Genomic DNA, 22,398 nt, shown 5'->3' on the forward strand with positions numbered 1-22,398 from the left:
GACTATGATAACGAAATTTCTTTTCCAGGACTTAGGGCTCACCTTAGAGAGGCCTGCAGTGCAGGAGACCTGGGTTCTATCCCTGGATTGGGACGATCCCCTGGAGAAGGGAAAGGCTACCCACTCCAGTGTTCTGGCCTAGAGAATTCCACGGACTGTATAGTCCATGGGGTCGCAAAGAGTCAGACACAGCTGAGCTACTTTCACTTCACTTCACTTAAAGAGACAGTTAGGAGAGGCTCCAGAGGGACCGTGACCCTCAACTCAGGCTGAGGGTCCAGATGGTTCTTCATCTTGCCTCTTCTATCAGTTGTGAAGACTCATCCCTTAGATTAGAAGCCAGAAATAAGATGAATACAGGGGTTCTTTGGTTTGAGCTTTGGTTTCTTAATTTGTCTGGGAATCACTTAAGATGCCCTTGTTAGATAAGGGGGTTGCAAAAGGCCGTTTGGCCAGGGGACAGGGAAGGGAGCCAAGAAAGGTATGTGTGCAAAGGAGTCCCAGCCCTTTGGAGCTGGGTTGAAGTAATTTCAGGATAAAAAAGTTGGGGGCTCAGAAAAGTCTTTCTTTTCTCCTTGAGATCTTTGCACAGAAATCTGGTCTCTGGGATCTGGACTAATTTTAGCACATATCCTTTCAACAAGGATTGACTGAGCATTTGCTTTGTACCAGGACTTGGTCAACTCTAGGTGCGCAGACACCAAAGCAGGGAGATTCGCCCCTTCAAGGTCATGCTCACTTGGGGTTGGTGATGAGACACGAGACAGGTGATAAGGGTTCTTCACCCAGTTGACGTTACCTGAAGCCTTCCTTGAAAAGGGCTGCCTGAGTGGAGAGGTGAAGGATGAATAAGATATGGCGAGGCGGGGAAAGGTGAGGGCATTCTAGGCAGAGGACACAGCAGCGTAGAGGCCTGGAGGATGCATGGACCTGCACAACCCCAAGCAGTGTAGCATGACGGAAGGAGGGGTGTGAGCCAGAGAAGGAGGGACGCAGAGAGGGTGTGGTGACCTAAGGGCCGACTGTGCTGGGCTAGGCTTGCTGCAGCAAGCTGTTGCTTGTTCTGCTGTGGTTTTCTCATTCCCATTAACCCTCACTTTGTAGGACAGCTTTTGGAGAATGTTCCCCTGCCTGGCTGTGCTCTGAGGACTGGAGGGAAGAGAGGCTTGTTTTATCCTTGTGTCTCCGAAGAGCTGGGAGCAAGAGTGACAGTCTTGTGGCCGGGCTTGGTGGAGACAGCAAGAATCAAATGAGAAAACTCTTATGGGGAAGTAAGACATGGAGACAGTACAGCCACAAGGTTTCCCCCTAAATGTGGTCTTTGGAACACCGTTGTCCTCAAGCCCTGAGGGGCTTTCAGTTTGGTTAATTTCTTTCTTGTAGAAGACTATATATATTTTGTGTGTGTTAGTCGCTCAGTTGTCTCCGACTCTTTTTAACACTATGAACTGTGGACCACCAGGCTCCTCTGTTCATGGAATTTGCCAGGCAAGAATACTAGAGTTGGTTGCCATCCCCTTCTCTAGGGGATTTTCCCAACCCAGGGATCAAACCCAGGTCTCCCACATTGCAGGCAGATTCTTTACCATCTGAGCCATCAGGAAGCCCATGTATTTTAGGTTAATATATTCTTTCAAATGTATCAAGTATTGCATAATAAAATTGTATATAACACATATGTTATATATGTCACATGTATGAGTTATAATGCATGTTAACATGAACACTCTGAGCCCACCAGCCAATCTCAGAGCTAGAATATTACCGTGCTCTTCCTCCTTGAACACAACCCTTGCCAAACCTTCAATCTCAGAGGTAACTGGTTCTCTGAATATTATCAGTCTCTTGCTTGAGCATACTCACCTCACATTGTCCTGTTCCTTAATATAATTTAGTTTGCTTTTTAGGGGATGTTACAAAAATGGCACATGATATAGAGTTGTTTGGAACTTTTTTCACTCATAAAAATTTTTTTTCATGCTTGGTTTTAAAATTGAGGTTGGTTCTTCATAACAATCAATTTCAGCGCAGACTTTCTGACTGTAATATGGAAGAGCAGATCCCAGAGTTCTCAAATGTTGTTGAAGACAAAATGCTTGTGCTGCTGGGGACTGACTGCTCTCATTTGTTGACTTTCCTTTGTCCCACCACTTTCACATAGTCTGATTATAATGTTATTTGTATATTAATCAGATCTCTCACCAGCTTTCTGCATTTGTGCAGGGCAGGGCCTTCCCATGAATGACCTTGAGACACTTCCTACTTCCCCTTACCAAGCAGTTGTTCCTGTCTCTAGGACACCTCTTGCCAAAGCCTTTTAGGTCCACGCATGTCTTCAGAAGCCATTTTCTTCTTTTTCTGTCTTACAGTGAATAATGAGTTCTAATGGCAATACTGTCAGAAAGCCTTCAGGATGGTTCTTTGATGGGGCCGGAGACTGAGCAGAAGGAAGTTCATGAACTGATTCCTCTTGTGTGTTCTGGGGAATGTTAGGCCTTGTGTTACTTCCCCTGGGCTGCTGCAATAAATCACCACACGTTTGGTGGCTTAAAACAACAGAAGTTTATTTTCTCACAGTTCTGGAGGCTAGAAGCCTGAAGTCGAGGCTTTGGCTAGGCCATACTCACTCCAAAGGCCCTGGAAGGGAAGAGCCCTTCCTTTCAGCTTCAGGACTTCAGTGTCCCTTGGCTTGTGACTGTGTCTTTCCAATCTCTGCCTCTGTGTTTATGTGGCCTTATTTTCTGGGTGGCCATGTGTCTTTTTCTCTATCTCTTGACAGGACACTCATCATTGGATTCAGGGCCCACCCTAATCAATTCAGGGTGATCTTACCTCAAGATTCATGATGTAATTATCTTCATTCCAAGTAAAGTGACATTCTGAGGTTCCAGGTAGAGGCATCTTTATTTTGGGGGAAGGGGTGACATTATTTAACTCATTACAGACCTCCAGATGCTACTTGAAGAAGATGTCTCATGGTTGAATATGTTTAGAAGTATTCTTCTCTATGTCCCTCTCAGAGCATCAAACTGTGGCCCAGTATATTAGAGACTAGACCACACTGTGCGCGTGTGTGTGTTAAAAACTCTAATGCTACTTTGGGAAGTGCTTTTGGGGACTACACATTTTTGGAGGACATGGCAAATTTGTGTTGAAATATTCAGGGTCTTGAATGGAATTATTTCTGAGCACCTGGAAAGCCCTTGTCCCCGCCATACTTACCTCCCTGATCAAAGCTACCTCATATTTCTTAGACAAGAAAACTCACAGTGAAGGAGAAGGTCAGATACAAACAGCCCTAGAGAGGGCACTTGAGCAATATCTCCTTCCTAGATGTAAATGACTAACCTCACATTCTTTCTTATCCAAGATCTTGGCAGAGGGAGGGAGATACCTGGCCCTCAAGGCCACCAGGGCTTCTGAAGTCCCAGGGGTGGCAGGAAATGAGCCCAAAAGTACAACAGCTCCCTTTTAACCCTACAGGACCAGTGCTTTTTACAAACAATTCAACACGTTTTATGGCTAGAAGTGCTCATCTGTTTAACCTGGAATGTAAGACTACCTTTGCATTTTGACACTAATACCTGATTCATTAAGATACTATCAATTTTTGCTTCTTTCCAAATAGATAAGTATCAGAATTTTTATAAATACAAACATAAACTTCTAGAAGGCCAATTGAATTTTGTTTTATAAAATTGGGCTGTATTTGATTACTTGTGACGTTTCTGTCTTCTTATTCATTAGGTAACCCTCCCTTTGGATTGGGCTTCCCTGGTGGCTCAGTGATAAAGAATTCACCTGCCAATGCAGGAGCTGTAGGAGACTCGGGGTCAACCCCTGGGTCAGGAAGATCCCCTGGAGACTCGGGTCAACCCCTGGGTCAGGAAGATCCCCTGGAGAAGGAAATGGTAACCTATTCCAGTATTCTTGCCTGAAAGTTTCCATGGACAGGGGAGCCTGGGGAGCTATAGTCCACGGGGCTGGAAAGAGTCAGACATGACTGAGCACGCACCACACACCCTTTGAACTGAACATGCTGTGTTATAACAACAGAAAACCCACCAACACAAATGTGCTCTGATTTTTAAGTTCTTACATGCAGCTCTTTTGAGGAAGATATTTATCTATTTCTTCTGAATTTTATCAATCCAAAAATATTATCTTTTTCTCTTCTGGGCTGAGGGAGAGGTATGGGAGAGGAGAGAGAGAAGAAAGGAGAGTGGTGGTGTGAGAAGCAGTGAATGGAGAGCGTGGGAGCTCTGTCCCCAGCTGGAGGATTTTAGGCAAATACCCTTTCCCTCTGGGCCTCTTTATAAAATGAGAGGGGAGGGCCAGGTCTTGTCTCCTTCCAGCTATGGAATTCTGTAATTTAAAATTACATGGCAGAGGTGTGGAAAGTAAGAACCCAAAGTAAGTAGAAGGAAGCAAATGACAGAGATGAGCAGAAATAAGTGAAGTAGAAATGAAAATGTAATAGAGATGGTCAATGAAAACAAAGCTTGTTCTTTGAAAAGACTGAAAAAAGGAAAAGGCAAGGCTGTGTAAGATCATAAATCAAATAGGCTGGAGATAAAGCATGCAAAATACCTGATGCATAAGAGAAGAGATATTAATGACACAATGATTGGTGACGTGGCACCGCCTCCCTACTTTGGCTTCCTTTTTCCTTTCCATTCTCTTTAGTTTTCCTCCTTTAAAAATTTATTTTTATTCTTATTTTCATCTTTGTTCTACAGCCACATATTATATCTGATATTGGCACTCACTGGTGATAAAGAGATTTTAACCCTCAGACCAGTGTCGATATTGAGGGCCAATGCAGTTGCCACTTTCTTACAGCAGGTGGCACTGTAAGCCAGAGGCTGCATAGTAAACTAGCCATAAATTGTAGTATGTTTTTTTTCCCCACAGATTCTATGCTCTCTTCCTCGTTGTTATTTAGTTTTGCATTTTCACATTTCCAAAATTGTTAGGCATCTTACACTCAATGTACGGATTTACTCTAGAATTTTATGCCCCTGAAAACTGTTATTCAAATGATGTTACTTCTTATTAAATCTTAATATTTTCTTAGAATGGAAGACATTCAGTATATTATGAACCTATGACTCTGGAATGAATGAATCACCTGAAAAGAATATTCGAAATCAGTGGACATGGGTTCTTACCAAAGAATTGAAAATGATGCATTATTTAGTTGTCTGGAATAACTTTTTCTTTGGGGTTAGACAGACTTAGGAGTTTGAAACCCAGCTTGGATACTTACTCACTATGTTATCTTGGGTAAATTTCTTATCTTCTGTAAACCTATTTCCTCATCTTTAAAATGGTGATAACAGTGGCTAATTTGAAAAATTGTTACTGGATGCCTACCAGGTATCTTGGCTCAAGACAGTTTCAGTAACCTCCATCTGTGTGTGTTAGTTGTTTAGTCGTTTCTGACTCTTTGTGATCCCATGGATTGTAGCCTGCCAGGCTCCCTCTGTCCATGGAATTCTCCAGGCAAGAATACTGGAGTGGGTTGCCATTTCCTTCTTCCTGACCAGGGATTGAACCTGGATCTCCTGCATTGCAGGTGGATACTTTACCATCTGAGCTACTAGGGAAGCCACAACCTCCATCTAGTGTTATGTAATTTTGAAAAGCTGAGGTTAACAATGAAATGTGAAACAGACTTCTGTTATTTTATAACAACTGAGGAGAGTGTACTTGTGCTATTCCATGAATTAGCTAATTGACTTGGGGACTGTGGGTATTGGACCACTGTTTGGCACTTAACCCAGATGGCATTGCTTTATCATCTCCAGTGGTTTCCCGAACAGAATCTCCTGGGATGTTTGTTAAACAAATGATGAGTCCCTGGGCCCACCCAGACCCACTAGTTTAAAAATCTTTGGAGGTAGGTCACAGAATATGTCTTTAAAATGAGCTCCTGGGACTTCCCTGGTGGTCCAGTGGTTATGACTTTGTACTTCCAATGCAAGAAGTGCACATTCAGTCCCTGGTTGGGAACCAAGATCCCACATATTGCATGGCATAGCCTATATATATATATACCTGAGTTCTCCATAGTGTTTGTAGGGAGATTAAAAAATATAGCTCTGACCTAGAGTATGATTTCCAACGGACTAGTGTTGGAATCATATTAACATAGCTTGCTTTCTGTAGTACTTGAGTGATATGTGATTTTAATTTGTCTGTTGGGTATTGGAAAAACAAAATGAAAGGGCAACTCTATTTTTTTCTGTTTCCCCATGTGTGGTTCATCTTTCACAAGTCAATCACACTTAAATAGGTCTTGAACTTGCAACTAGAAGATGAATAAATTCTGGGGATCTAATGCACAGCACAGTGACTATAGGCAATGATACTGTATTATATATTGCAAAGTTGCTAAGAGACTAGGTCTTAAATATTCTTATCCCCTAAAAGAAATAATTTTGTGACTTGACAAAGTTGTTAGCTAATGTAATCATACTGCAATATATAAATGAATCGAATCAGCATGTTTCACACCTTAAACTTATGCAGTGTTACATGTCAATTATTTCTCGATAAAAACCTATAACCCATTTTTTAAAAGTGAATGGGTCTGGCATGACAGCGATAAGGTATCATCTCTATTGTGTGAAATAGAAAAGGATAATTCTGGATTGGTGAATGACAGTTCTAGATAACTGAAGTTTAACTTTTTAAGTGTCAACACTACTTTAATGTGCCTGATGGGAATTATTTATTCAACAAATACATGCTGATGGCTTCGTTGGTCCCAGGCACAGGTTCCTCTTGTCCGTTCACTGAACGCGTGGAATAGAGCACATGGTGTTTGGAACTGGGAGACCCAGCTGGACCGGCTCTCCGCACACAACAAACTTCCTGTGAGGAGGGCCTCCCGGGCTGTCCGTTCCCTCAATCCCGCCTGTCGGGTGTGTGTTCTTCCTGCTGCCCTTCATGAAGTTGTTGGTCAGTCTTCAGGGCTCCCCCCAAATACCAAATTACCTGCTGAGCTTAACAGTCTTCTCCTCTAATGTTTTCATTGAAGGCAACTCAGGGTGCCCTAAACCTTGAATATACAGCTCTCTGCTTATCTGTAGATGTGTATACACACAGACACACGTGTGTGGCAGGTCGAGCACACTCTCGCTTCTGCACATTTGATCATCTACTCTGGCTCAAGGAGGTTTTCAAGTAACACGACAGGAGACAAGGTCACAGCTTGAGCCACACACAGGGCTGGATGAGGCATCCGGGGGGCTCCTGGCCGAGAGCTTCTGGAGATGCGGGTCCACGTTGGCTGCCAGAGAGCATAGCTGTCACGTCACAGAGCTCACGACAGCACCTGGAGCATGGGAGAAGGGAGATTGCTGTCTCCTGTATGACTTGACATCTCTACTTACTTCAGTAGCCTCCTATTTTACAGACAAATGGTATTACAGTGAAACAAAGTAGTGTGACTCCTTCAGATGGGGGCATGCGTGTCTCAACCTTCTTGCTGACAGAGGGTCGTTGTTGCGTGAGTGTTAATTTCTCAGTCACGTCTGACTCTTTATCACCCCATGGACTGTAGCCTGCCAGGTTCCTCTGTCCATGGAATTCTCCAGGCAAGAATACATAAATTATTGTACTGCGAGATCACCTGGGGACTCTGTGAGCAATTGTGTGGTTGGTGGTGGGCAGCGCATTTACCCTGCGCTGAGTGGCCCTGCCCTTTTTGCCTGGCACCTCATCCTGCCATGACCCTCTCCCCGTCCCAGGATTTTCTCACTGTGTGAGCCTCTTGCCCCGCCGGGTAGCTTTCTGCTCTCTGACGTCCTCTTCCATCTTCTCTCTTCTCTTTCTTTTCCTCTCTAATTCTGAATTTTATCTCAGACTCTTTGTTTTGAGCCTTTTCTAACCAATGAGAAAATGTCCTGCATAGCTAAGATTGTTAAATAAATTTCCCCTTGCCCCTAACCAAAGCTATTTTGTTGTGTTTGAATAGCATATAAAGACTATGGAATCAGGCCTCATATATATCTAGCCTCCTGATGTCCATTTTACAGTGCATTTTATCATAGTTGCTTTCCTCTGCTTATCTCCAACTCTTCTTGGGTTTTTAACTGGCTCTCATTCCTGTGTTCAAGGATTATCTGGTTCTTCCAAGTGAGTGGTGGTTCTGGACAGTTAAGGGTGGCAAAGGCCAGAGTGCAGGTCACGACTCCATTGACCTATAAAGTGGTTCAGACAAATGGTCATGGACCCTGTAAGAGCATTCCTATAGGTGTCAGGCAGTCACCCTGGTCTAGTATTTGTTTTTTTGGGTTTTTTTTTTTTGCTATCAAAATGCAGAAGTGACCTGGATAAGCAAAGATGGGGGCCATCTGTCAAGCAGGACTAAGAGCTCCTCACAGACAGGGACAGGCCCACCCCTGCAGGCCCCTGGCAGTGCTCTGGGGGTGGTCTCCTCTCCCAGCTGCGGGCTGTCACTACCCGGCACACGGCAGCTAGCCTTCTGGGGCGGAACCAGGACAGGGGTGAGGAGAGGGAGTCACCTCCAGAAATTTTGAATTTTGCATCATGGGCACCGCACCTGCTTCACTCTTGTCCCGACTCTGGGTACTCCAACTGTCCTCACTCCAAATAATTGGAATTCCACCTCGAAGATGGAGCCAAGTAACTTTAAAAAGAACTTACGACTCTCCTGTTCTGAGTGGTTATTCATGAGATAAAAACAAATGGCTTAGAGAATGCTACCCTTCTAGTTATAGCTCATGCCTCTTAGGCAACACATTGTTAGCTAATTGTTTAGGTAAATGAGAACTGATCCAGGATTTCTCATCTGTAGTAAATGAAAGTCCTATTGTGTTGTTTGGACGTGCATAAGGAAACAGGAGAACGTGGAGTGAAACTGAAGTGGGTGGGAAGAAGGAGACCAGATGTGGCAGAGATAAAAGTACCAGTTTTACTGAGCAATGCAAAGGAGGATGGAAGAAAGGGAAGGACCCCACGTGTTGAGAAAAGGAACCATTGTGGAGATGAGACTTTGCAAAAATAATTCATAGGCTTGATGCATTTTCAAATTGAACCCAGTAGGATTTTCTGTGGGGGAGAAGTCTTGGCAAATTTAAAGTCTCAAAATTGATCTAAAAATATATTCAGACAAGACCACCTCATATTCTAAAGATAAGGGGGAGGATGAAATTGCCTGGTTAAAGGATCTGTGTTATCAGAGGGTAGCACAGAAATAGTAATGGGATGGAAGGATACAGTTTTTGGAGCAGAATCGATGGCCAAACAATGGTGCATGTTATATGTACATTAATTCAACATGCAATACAAAGAGAAGGAATAAATAAACAATAATAAATGAAATTAATCCTTGTTGGAACAAGGCTACACATAAATGAATATATGTAATAAATAAATGTCATGAGTCAGTATAAGTTCTCATCTCATACCATGACCCCAGATACATTCTTGATAAATTAAACAGATATTATATTGCAGAACAACTTTATGGATGTAAGTTTTAATATTTGTCAGATTGCTAGTAGATGAAAGACTGAGTTTCCAAGTGGTAGAAAGAAAATCATAATGGAAAATATTTGACTATAGAATGTAATATAAAATTTTGGAGTTAGAAATTAAGTAAATTGTCATATATGCTGCAAAGAACCTGGTATCCTTATTCTAATGATCATAAAGACTGTAGAGAAAAATGGACAAAGGAAAAGAAATTAGCCAATTCAGCAGAAGACACACAAATGTAGAAATAAACACACATATGGAAAAATGCCAAATCTTGATATTAAAATCAGCAGGGCTAGAACATTCACTGATGTGAACATTTTAAGTCTATGCATTTTAAAAATGAATTAATCAATTGTTGACTGCACTGGCTCTTTGTTGCTCTAGTTGTGGAGAGCGGAGGCTACTCTCTAGTTGCGGTGCATGGGCGTCTCATTGTGGTGGCCTCCCTTGTTGCTATGGCGCACGGGCTGTAGGCATGATGGCTTCAGTCGTTGTGGTACATGGACTTAGTTGCTCCACGGGCCTGTGGGATCTTCCCCGGACAGGGATGAAACCCATGTCCCCTGCCTTGGTGGGCTGATTCCCATCCATTGTACCACCTGGGAAGTCTTTAAATATATGCTTTTAAAAATAAAACAATCCATTGCTGGAGAAAGGGTGATATAACAGATATGTTCACACTTAGAAGAAATTGATTTGTGTTTATCTTTTGAACACTATTTTCTAATGTCTCCTGTCTCCCTGTCTGCATAGACCCCTGGATAGCAGACTCTTATTTTGGCTTACCCCTAATAAAGATATCTCTGTGTAGCCCCAAGTGAAGTATTGTGTAAGAGCTCAAATTTTGGAGTTTAAATAACTACTCTGTGCCTTACTGGTTTGGGGCAAGTTGCTAACTTTACAGGCCTCAATTTTCTTATCTTTAGAGTGGGCGTATTATTACTTCCTTCTTTGCTGTGAGAATTAAATGAGATTATATGTGATGGACCTAATAGAGTGCCTGATCACAATAAGTATTCAATAAATGCTAGTTGTTACTTTTCTTATTTTCACCCTTCTCTCTAACTCTCCCACTTTTAAAAAATACTTGATTAGATGTGTTTGCTTTTGTAAACTGCTTCAAATCCTCATTGGAACAAGGCTACATATAAATTAATAATCTATATTTCCAGTGCCACCTTTAATAATTGTGTAAATTTATCCTGCCACGTCCAATGTAGGAGAGTAATTAGACATAAGGTCAATTGCAATATGCCAACATCTATCCTAAGACTTAAAATTCTCATTAACTTTGACACAGTAATTTCACTTTTTGACTGCACATGTGGAAAAAAGCTGAACAATTTTGTATCCATAAAAAGCTCCTTCACAGAATTTTTCATAGTTCTATTGTAGCTAAAACTTGAAAAGAATCTGAATGCTGTTTAAAAGAGAAATGGTTAAATTTTTCACTCAAGAAACTTTATGTAGGCATTGTTTATGAAAACTGCATGATAGCATGGTAAATGCTTATGATATAAAACCAAGAGGAAAAAGCAGTTTACTTAATTGTGTCTATAATATAACTGCAGCATCCTATGAAAACTTATGAAGAAAATGCCTGGAAGGAAATATACTAGTATGTTCACAGTAGATTTTGAGTGACGAAACAATGGATAATTTTTAAATCTGGTTTTTTCTTTTTCCATTTGTTTCTGTTAATTCCCAGTTTTCTCTCCTAATGAATCTCCCCACCCACACACAATGCCATATAAGGTCCCTGTTCATAACTCATGGATCAACGCAAAGGACAGCTAAGTTTGCACTGTTTTCTTTGGGCATGATGTCATCTTTGTTTCGCTAAAATGCAATTGCCTAAGGTATGCTTTTGGGACAGGGGAGTAGCTTTGGGGGCTGTATAAGGGGGCAATTTAGTGTGGATTCCTGTCATGGCCTTGCTTGGACTGATAAATTGAGAGAAAGCAGAACACCTGTAGAGAAGGGAGTGCGGATGCAGAGTTTTTGGTACCAGTCACAGAAGCTACAGAAATTCCAAAATCAGGAAAATGAAATTCCAGAGCAGAATTCTTTGCCCGATTGGGCATGAAATCACTCAAACCTTATTTCTTTAAGGAAGTATGCAAAATCCATTTGAAGCATGTTGTTACTGTCATTCCTATTTTAGTAATACTTATCTTTTAATCTGAAGTCATCAAATTAAAGACGTAGAATCCAAAGATAAAATTATATACTTTTAATTTTATGCCATGAATTGTCTTTTCTGATTAAAAATTTCAAATATACAAAATGTGTAAATTAATTAATGAAGTTCATTAGTGATCCTAGTGTTAGTTAGGACTTACAACATAAGTTTCTTCATTCTTTCCCTGGTATAAATAGAGCTAACATTCCTTGAGTGATTAGCAAGTGCTTGGCACTGCTTGGAGAATTTTATATTATTAACTAGGCTCATTCTCAGTGAAGTAGGTACAATAACCATCTACATTTCTTTGGTGAAGTTCAGCTTCTTGTCCATGCAACTAGGATGTGGCAGAGCCAGGATATGGAAGCCAGGCATTCTAGCTCTGAGTCTGTGCATTTAACCTCTTTCTCCAATATGTTTATGAATACATACTAACCACAGTTGGGTTATACAGTACCTAACCTTGTAATCTGCTTTTTCTTTCTAATGTAGCTGAACATCATTCCAAATCAGTAGAGATATATCCACATTCAGTATTTTTAATAGAGGCATTGTATTTTATTACATGGGTAACTCATAATGTAGTTAACCATAATCCACATGGTTGGATATTTTAAAAAATTTTCTCTACTGTAAACAGCAAAGGAATGCACATTCCCATATACAAGTATACATTTGAGAGAATATTTCACTAGGATAAGTTCTTAGATAAGGAACATGTAGGTCAAAGTGAAAATTTTCAAGGCTTTAAACCCCTGTTGCCAGAAGGCCCTCAAGAAATGTGCACATTTAAATTCCCCCTTAACAGTACAGGAGAGTGTAAGAAAAGCATTTTATATAGTGATTCAATACACACATATTAAGTTTTCTATTTTCTTTACTAGATGCAATGACCTCTTTTCCTCTCCTCTCTTCTCTCTTTCCTTTTCAAAATTCTCTTAAGTGCCAGATATGATTCATTAAGTTAATTACATGATCCATGAATGAGTAATAACAACAATTTGAAAAAAACACTATTCAATGCTTGGATACTAGCATTCTTTTTAGTGTTTGCCTGTCTGGTAGTCTGAGATAGTGGTAAGCTATTGTTTCTATCTTGACTTCTTCAATTACTCAAGAGGCTGAACATTTTGGAAAATCATGTTTTTGAACAGAGTAAACTATAATTCATTATTTCTCAACTTATAGTGCATATTAGAATTTAAAAAATTATAATTCTTGTATTAATTGCTGGGCCAAATAATCTCTAGAGACTCAGGTATCAAAATTCATAGCCAAGGCCGAGAATAAGTGTTGTAGATGGTTCTAGTAGACCATCTACATCTACCATCGTGTGATGGTGTTGTTCACAAGATACCTAGGTTGTTACCTTATAAAACTGCACTTGGGTTAATATTCCATTGAATTTGATACTTATTTCAAAATTTACTCCACGGGCATTTAAATAAATAAATATGACTAACTTTTTAAACAGTTTTATTCAATTGCAAGAGTTCTGACTATTAAGCACATGTCACTTCCAAGGGTCATTGTTGATTTAAATTTAAATACCTGTTCAGTTCAATTCAGTTTAGTCGCTCAGTCGTGTCCGACTCTGTGACCCGATGAATTGCAGCATGCCAGGCCTCCCTGTCCATCACCAACTCCCGGAGTTTACTAAAACTCATGCCCATCGAGTCGGTGATGCTGTCCAGCCATCTCATCCTCTGTCTTCCCCTTCTTCTCCTGCCTCTAATCTCTCCCAGCATCAGGGTCTTTTCCAGTGAATCAACTCTTTGCATGAGGTGGCCAAAGTATTGGAGTTTCAGCTTCAGCATCAGTCCTTCCAATGAACACCCAGGACTGATCTCCTTTAGAATGGACTGTGGATCTCCTTGCAGTCCAAGGGACTCTCAAGAGTCTTCTCCAACACCACAGTTCAAAAGCATCAGTTTTTCGACCTTCAGCTTTCTTTTACCTGTACCCTAACCTAGACATGCAGATAACTATAACACCAGGAAGAGAGTGGAACTTTTATAATCATATGAATTTATAAATAATGCGATTAAAAACATATGTTTCTACCCTGAAAATACTATCGAACAACTGCTGGAGCTAATCAATGAATTAAGTCACAGGATACAAAATCAATACACAGAAATCCCTAGCATTTTGATACACTGACAATGAAAAATTAGAAAGAGAAATTAAGGAATCAATCTCATTCACTACTACAACAAAAGAATTAAACACCTAGGAATAAACCTACCTAAGAAGACAAAGAAAGAAAAAGTAAAGTCACTCAGTTGTGTCCAGCTCTTTGCGACCCCATGGACTGTAGCCCACCAGGCTCCTCCATCCATGGAATTTCCTAGGCAAGAGTACTGGAGTGGGTTGCCATTTCCTTCTCCAAGGGATCTTCCCGACACAGGGATCAAACCCGGGTCTCCCAAATTGCAGGCAGATGCTTTACCATCTGAGCCACCATGGAATCCCAAAAAGACAAAAGACCTGTATATAGAAAACTATGACACTCATGAAAGAAATCAAAGATGATACAAACATATCATCTTGTATATAAACAGAGATACATATAAGAACATAATATATCTTTCAGAGATGGAGAGATATATCATGTTTTTGGATTGGAAGACTCAATATTGTGAAGATGACTATACTATCCAAAGGAGTCTACATATTCAATGCAATCCCTATCAAATTATCAATGGCATTTTTTCACAGAACTAGAACAAAAAATTTCGCAATATGTATGGAAATACAAAAGACCCCACCCAAGTAGCCAAAGCTATCTTGAAAAAGAAGAATGGAGCTGGAGGAATCAACCTTGCTGACTTCAGACTTTACTACAACTACAAAGCTACAGTCATCAGATGGTATGGTACTGGCACAAAAACAGAAATATAGACCAGTGGTACAAGATAGAAATCCCAGAGATAAACCACCCACCTATGGGCACCTTATCTTTGACAAAGGAAGCAAAAATATACAGTGGAGGAAGTACAGTTTCTTTAATAAATGGTGCTGGGAAAACTGGACAGCTACATATAAAAGAATGAAATTAGAACACTTCCTAACACCACACACAAAAATAAACTCAAAACTGATTAAAGACCTCAATGTAAGACCGGAAACTATAAAACTCTTATAGGAAAACATAGAACACTCCATGACATACATTGCAGCAAGAGTAAGGGAAATAACAAAAATAAACAAATGGTTCATAATTAAACTTAAAAACTTTTCCACAACAGAGGAAACCATAAACAGGATGAAGTAACAACCCTCAGAATGGGAGAAAATAATTGCAAATGAAGCAACTGACAAAGGATTAATCTCCAAAATATGCAAGCAGCTTATGAAGCACAATGTTAGAAAAACAAACTAACTCAATCAAAAAATGGGCAGAAGACCTAAAAGACATTTCTCCAAGGAAGACATACAGATGGCCAACAAATACATAAAAAAAAAATCACTCATTATTCAGTTCAGTTCAGTCGCTCAGTCATGTCCGACACTTGCAACCCCATGGACTGCAGCACGCCAGGCCTCCCTGTCCATCATCAACTCCAGGAGTTTACCCAAACTCATGTCCATTATTAAGTCAGTGATGCCATTCAACCATTTCATCCTCTGTTGCCCCCTTTTCCTCCTGCCTTCAGTCTTTCCCAACATCAGGGTCTTTTCAAATGAGTCAGCTCTTCGCATCAGGTGGCCAAAGTATTGGAGTTTCAGCTTCAACATCAGGCCTTCCAATGAACACCCAGGACTGATCTCCTTTAGGATGGACTGGTTGGATCTCCTTGCAGTCCAAGGGACTCTCAAGAGTCTTCTCCAACACCACAGGTAAAAAACATCAATTCTTCAGGGCTCAGGTTTCTTTATAGTCCAACTCTCACATCCATACATGACCACTGGAAAAACCAAAGCCTTGACTAGACGGACCTTTGTTGGCAAAGTAATGTCTCTGCTTATTAATATGCTGTCTAGGTTGTTCATAACTTTCCTTCCAAGGAGTAAGTGTCTTTTAATTTCATGGCTGCAGTCACCATCTGCAGTGATTTTAGAGCCCCCCAAAATAAAGTCAGCCACTGTTTCCACTGTTTCTCCATCTATTTGCCATGAAGTGATGGGACCAGATGCCATGATCTTAGTTTTCTGAATGTTGACCTTTAAGCCAACTTTTTCACTGTCCTCTTTCACTTTCATCAAAAGGCTCTATAGTTCTTCTTCACTTTCTGCCATAAGTCTAGTGTCATCTGCATGTCTGAGGTTATTGATATTTCTCCCAGCAGTCTTGATTCCAGCTTGTGCTTCTTCCAGCCCAGCGTTTCTCGTAATGTACTCTGCATATAAGTTAAATAAGCAGGGTGACAATATACAGCCTTGACGTACTCCTTTTCCTATTTGGAATTAGTCTGTTGTTCCATGTCCAGTTCTCACTGTTGCTACCTGACCTGCATACAGATTTCTCAAGAGGCAGATCAGGTGGCCTGGTATTCCCATCTCTTTCAGAATTTTCCACAGTTTATTGTGATCCACACAGTCAAAGGCTTTGGCATAGTCAATGAAGCAGAAATAGATGTTTTTCTGGAACTCTTGATTTTTTGATGATCCAGTGGATGTTGGCAATTTGATCTCTGGTTCCTCTGCCTTTTCTAAAACCAGCTTGAACATCTGGAAGTTCATGGTTCATGTACTGTTAAAGCCTGGGTTGGAGAATTTTGAGCATTACTTTATTAGCATGTGAGATAAGTGCAGTTGTCGCCCATTATTAGAGAAATGCAAATCAAAACTACAATGAGGTATCACCTCACACCAGTCAGAATGACCATCATCAAAAAATCTACAAATAAATACTGGAGACGATGTGGAGAAAAGGGAACCCTCTTGCACAGTTGGAATGTAAATTGATGCAGCCACTATGGAGATTTCTTTAAAAACTATGAATAAAACTACCATATGACCCAGCAATCCCACTACTGGGCATATACCCTGAGAAAACCATCATTGAAAAAGACACATGTATCCCAATGTTCATTGCAGCATTACATACAACAGCTAGGATATGGAAGCAACCTAGAAGTCCATCAATTGATGAATGGGATAAAGAAGTTGTGGTACATATACACAACAGAATATTACTCAGTCATGAAAAGGAACAAATTTGAGTCAGTTCTAGTGAGAGGGATGAACCTAGTGTCTATTACACAGAGTAAAGTAAGTCAGAAAGAGAAAAACAAATATCACATAATAACATACATACAGAATCTAGGAAAATGGTACTGATGAATGGTACCTACCTATTTGTAGGGCAGGAGTAGAGACACAGACATAGGGAACAGACTTGTGGACACAGCAGGGGAAGGAGAGGGTGGGACAAATTGAGAGGGTAGCATTGAAACGTGTACATCATTATATGTAAAAAAGATAGCTAGTGGGAAGTTGGAGAAGGAAATGGCAACCCACTCCAGTATTCTTGCCTGGAGAATCCCAGGGACAGAGGAGCCTGATGGGCTGCCGTCTATGGGGTCGCACAGAGTCAGACATGCGACTGAAGTGACTTAGCCGCGGCAGCAGCAGCAGCAGTGGGAAGTTGCTATATAATACAGGGAGCTCAACCTGGTGCTCTGTAACAACCTAGAGAAGTGGGATGGGGTGGGAGGTGGGAGGGAGGTCCAAGAGGGAGGGGAAGTATGTATATTTATGGCTGATTCATGTCGTTGTATGGCAGAAACCAACACAACATTGTAGAACAAGTATTCTGCAATTAAAAAAATTTTAAAAATGCATGTTTCTAATATCCTCATGGTATAGCTCATTTATGACAATTTTATTATTTATACCAAAAGCAACAGGGAAGTTTGGAAACTCTTAGCTGGGTTCAAATAGAGTATGTTTGCTCTTAAAATATTACATATTTAAAAAATATCTTAGTCATCTGAAGGTATGATTTCACTCCATCTTAAGTGTGGTGTTAAAGAAGTGTTCTAATTTGGGCTTATGAGCTATTAGCTGTGCAAATCACAGTTAATGCTTGTGTAAAGTCTGATTTGATGGTGGATTATGGTGAGGAAACTCACGTGAGAGAGTTTAGATTCTCATGAATAAACTCATGTAGTGGGAGAAGCAAGGTGCTAATTAGTATTTCAGCGTTCCATCAGAGAGTTCCAGTTGCCTGCTGGACCATCCACCTAGGTAGTCCTCTGGAACCCCAATTTAATGTGTCTCCCTAGTAGAGTTCCTAATGCCTTCCTGCCACTTCCCCAAACCCACCCTCCCTCCTCTAACTGTGGCATAGTGAATAGCCGTGTGCTTTGCAGTAGGACAGAGGTTTCTTTACATTTCTAATGCAGTCTCCTCAAGTTAGAGATATGGAAACTAGGCTAGCGTGTTGCAAGTGGTCTGTGGGGCTGACTACTGAGGTTCCAGCTCTTGAAAGCCCAAGAAGGCCAGCCTTCCCACACCTTGCCCCTCCAGCTTCAGTCTTTTGCTTCTCTGTTGTACATGGAGGGGGCTTCAGGAAATGAGGGGTGCTCACAGGAGGCTCTCAGAGGGCCAGTGGGACCAACCTCGGTCACAGGACTATCCTGGAGAAGTGAAACCAGCAAAGTAGCATGACTGCCCTGGGTGTCGCTCTGAGAGCAGGCACTGATGAGTGATACGAATTCCAAATGTGCTCTATAAATTGGTGAATGGCAGGTGACTAAGAGGAGCTGGGGGTTGAGGTCAAAACGTGACCTCCCTTGGCGTCTGTCTTTAGCCTGTCACTAGCCGTACTTGGCAATTCCTGTCTCCAGGTTCCTTTGCTGCTGCCCCCTTAGAAGTATGCTGCAGTAGAGAAAGTTTTGCCTGGAATAAGTTACTTAGCGACTCTTTGCGACCCCATGAACTGTAGCCCGCCAGGCTCCTCTGTCCATGGAATTCTCCAGGCAACAATACTGGAGTGGGTTGCCATTTCCTCCTCCAGGGATCTTCCCAACCCAGGGATCAAATCCAGGTCTCCAGCATTGCAGGCAGATTCTTAACCAACTGAGCCACCAGGAAGTCCAAGAATACTGGAGTGAGTAGCCTATCCCTTCTCCAAGGGATCTTCCTGACCCAGGGATTGAACCAGGTCTCCTGCATTGCAGGCAGATTCTTTACCAGCTGAGCTTCCAGGGAAGTCTATGCCTCAATTAACTAATCTATAAAACTGGATGAATGACAGCTCTTTAGAAGGAGCCAGCCCTGATGACCAGGATCAGACCCCCTTCACACATGCAGCTGATCTCAGATGATCATATGGAGTGTCCAGTAAGGGGGCTGGGAAGTGGGTGTGGGCTGTAAGTTCACATGTGGTCCCCGCTATCTTCTCCTGCAGGGTAAAATGATCACCCTTGGGGGCAGCACAGCTCTTGGCAGAGATACAGCAGAACAGTTATGGATCCAGTCAGATGTTGGATCAGTTCAGTTTTTACCTGCTCTTTACCTGTTTCAGGAGAGGAGACTGCTAATCATCTAGGAAAATTGTAGCAAGTTCAGCAGCCTTCAAGCCTCAGATGATTGGAATATGGATTTTCCCCTTGTTATTCATGGTTACTAGAAGTCAATGATCAAGTCATCAAACCCAGACATCAGGCTTTCAGAGCTGGAAAGTTGAAAACAGGGAGAGCTGCATCCTGTTGGGTCACATCCTGTTCACGAAGGCAGGAAGTGGGGCAGCAGACCAAGATGGTTAGAAAAAGATGATGCTCACGAGGCCTTTGCACATTATGTGTGTGTACATGTGTATTGATATGTAATGTTTTTTAAGACTCTGAATCAAAGCTCAAATATAATGTTTTCGGAAGACCTCAAGCTTCTTGTGAAATACTGGCTAAAAGCCAGCTCTTTTGTTGCATGACTGTGCTCAATCTGTAGCCATACCCATCGAAGAAGTAGAAAGAATATCCTATTTGTCACCTGAAAACTGGTTACAAGGGCACTGAGTGTTTCCTCGGGGAATAGGAATGTAATGTTGGGAATTTCTCAGTGGCAGTCTTAGTGAGTATGAGATTATAGATCATGTCCAGAAATAGAAATGTCATGGCTTCTCTCAAAGGGAAGGATGGATTTTCCCAGTTGTGGGAAGCCCTTCGTGCATTGCTGGAGAGGCATCGGCTCGTGTGGAATTGCTGTCACATGATAACTCCCTGCTCAAAGCACAGCTTGCCTTTCCTTCACTCAGCTGCCTCCGTGGACAGAAGAGCTTCCGGGACTGAGGAATGTCCGAAGTCCTTTCTGCTTCTTTATAATTACCTTTACTGCTTTCATTCGTCTTCTCTTTCTTCTCCCCTTTTCTTTTTTAATTTATTTACTTTAATTGGAGGATAATTGCTTTACAATACTGTGATGATTTTTGCCATACATCAGTATGAATCGGCCATGGGTATACATGTGTCCCCTCTATCCTGAACCCCCTCCCACCTCTCTCCCCACCCTTCTCCTCCAGGTTGTCACAGAGCACCGGCTTTGGGTGCCCTGCTTCGTACATCAAGCTTGCACTGATTATCTATTTTAATATGTATGTTTCAATCCTATGCTCTCATAGAAAACCCTGAAGATCCCCCTTTCTTATATGTGTTTCAGTCAGGATGGTGATTGCACAATGGTTCCATGCTGCTTTGCATGGGGGTGGGATTAAGCAGAAAGCAGTTTTATGCTGGTGATTGGCATCTGTCAGGAAATGAGAAGCCTCTTCCAGTGCTGGGCTATCCAGTAACTCAGGAGTGAAGGGCTTTGAAGATAAATCAAGCATTCAAAATGATGGTGCTCAAACTTTTGGACTGCTGGTCCCAAGCATCTGCCTTTTTAAAAAAAATATTGGTTTGGCTGTTCTGGGTCTTAGGTGCAGCATGTGGGATCTTTTAATTTATGGCCGTGCTGGGTCTTTGTTGCCGCATGGGCTTTTCTCTAGTTCCGGTGCATGGGCTTCTCACCCTGGTAGCTTCTCTTGTTGCAGAGCAAGGGCTCTAGGGCACTCGGGCTCAGTAGTTGTGGCTCCTGGGCACCAGAGCACAGACTTAGTAGTTGTGATGCATAGGCTTAGTTGCTCCATGGCGTGTGGGATCTTCCCAGACCAGGGAGCGAACCTGTGTCTCCTGTGTTGGCAGGCAGATTCTTTACCACTGAGCCACCAAGGAAACCCCCAAGCATCTGCCTTTGAGATTTAAAAACTATGTGCTTTGCAATTAGTACTCAATCGTTTGCTGATTTCTTTTATTTCCTCTAGTCTCTGGTAAGTAATTGTGCTAGGAATGGGTCACAGTTAACTAGGGAAATATCTCTTAGGAATATCCATACATCCTGGAACTAGATGAGAGGAAATCTGCTAAAGGCTTTACCTATCACCTCGTGACTTCAGATTTTAGTATTTAGAGAAAGAGACAGAAAGAAAGCAAAAGAAGAGAATGATATTGACTATACTAAGATCTATGCATGGGTAGTGTAGGTTTTATTATAAAAATTTTCAATAGTGGAAACCTAGCACAAATATTGCATATAATTTTACCCCAAAATAAAATTGTATTTTTATTTGTTCATGTGCTCTTCTAGTTCTTGTGATATGTAATGTTCAATCTGTATATGTATCATCATAAATATTTTTTCACCCCAATTCATGTATAAGAGGTGTTCTTTAAAAGAAGAAGTGACAATTAGACCCGCTTTTGGTGCTCGTGGACAGAGCAGCAGAGTGGGTTACAGACCACAGCAAGTTGTGGGCTTCCTTTTGGTTTTGTCCGTGGGGACTTCATCGTTTTGGTATTTCGGCTCAACCTTTGAAAAATGGGAGTGGGTGACTCGTCACCTTACAAATATATTGAATGGAAAAATAACTGGTATGTAATTTCAGTATCACCAAGGTGGAATGATGTGGTGTGAAATGCTGCAGTATAAACCTCAATATTGAGCAAGTCATCAGGCCTTCTGTTATCCTTTAACTTCTTTCTTTTCATTTTATTTCTTACTATACTCAGTCACTCCTTCCTCAAAATCTAAGGAGCCAGGATCCTGCTTGATAATCCCTGGGTGCTTGCTGTGTGACAGGAAATGTGTTAAGTAAGGTCTTTGCTCACATTCCTCATTTAATCCTCCCCTCTAATGCAGGAGGTACCCTTATCCCCACTTTAGAGATGAGGAGACTGAGATACTGTGATTAATTATTTTGCTTAAGGTCAACTGGTAAATTATGGAGCTACTGTTCTCACAGAGATTTTTGCAAGGGTAAAGACCTTTCTACTTACAGATTAGGCTCTTCTGCAACACTGCACTGCCTCAATGCAGTACCTGGAACAGAAATGATAGAAAAAGAAGGCATGTTTCAGAGTTGACTACTAGTTCTTTATGTGACATGATCTCTTGTTCCTTTCGTTTTTGTAGCTTGGATTTACTGTCACCGCCTTCTACAAGCGGGGGACAGTCATTAACAGACGTAATTGTTTAGAGAGTATGGTTTTATGTAATAGGAAAATATATTTCAGAAATGTAATCTGGAGGAAAAGAAAAAAATATTGCATTTCCGGATATGTCAGTTCCTTTTTTGTTTCGTCTTGTTAATCATTAGGTTGATTCTGCTCAGAATGTGACGTTAACCTCCTGAAGGATAAAAATAACTTCTCTTGTAATTTTTCTTCATGTAGCAACAACATATTGTGCTTGTTCATGGAAAGATCTATTTTAAAAAA

At 41.3% G+C, this 22,398-nt stretch overlaps 1 long non-coding RNA gene across 1 annotated transcript in view; it reads left to right on the top strand.

The window, feature by feature from the left end:
* The window catches only part of LOC133040232 (uncharacterized), a 32,941-nt gene that overhangs the window by 6,930 nt on the left and 3,613 nt on the right, over nt 1–22,398 (top strand). The window contains exon 2 of the long non-coding RNA XR_009688927.1: nt 3,748–3,911. This is a non-coding gene — a long non-coding RNA (uncharacterized LOC133040232). The remainder of the gene's footprint in view (nt 1–3,747; nt 3,912–22,398) is intronic.

Source organism: Dama dama, chromosome 20 (genome assembly GCF_033118175.1).
Source record: "Dama dama isolate Ldn47 chromosome 20, ASM3311817v1, whole genome shotgun sequence".
Taxonomy (NCBI): domain Eukaryota; kingdom Metazoa; phylum Chordata; class Mammalia; order Artiodactyla; family Cervidae; genus Dama; species Dama dama.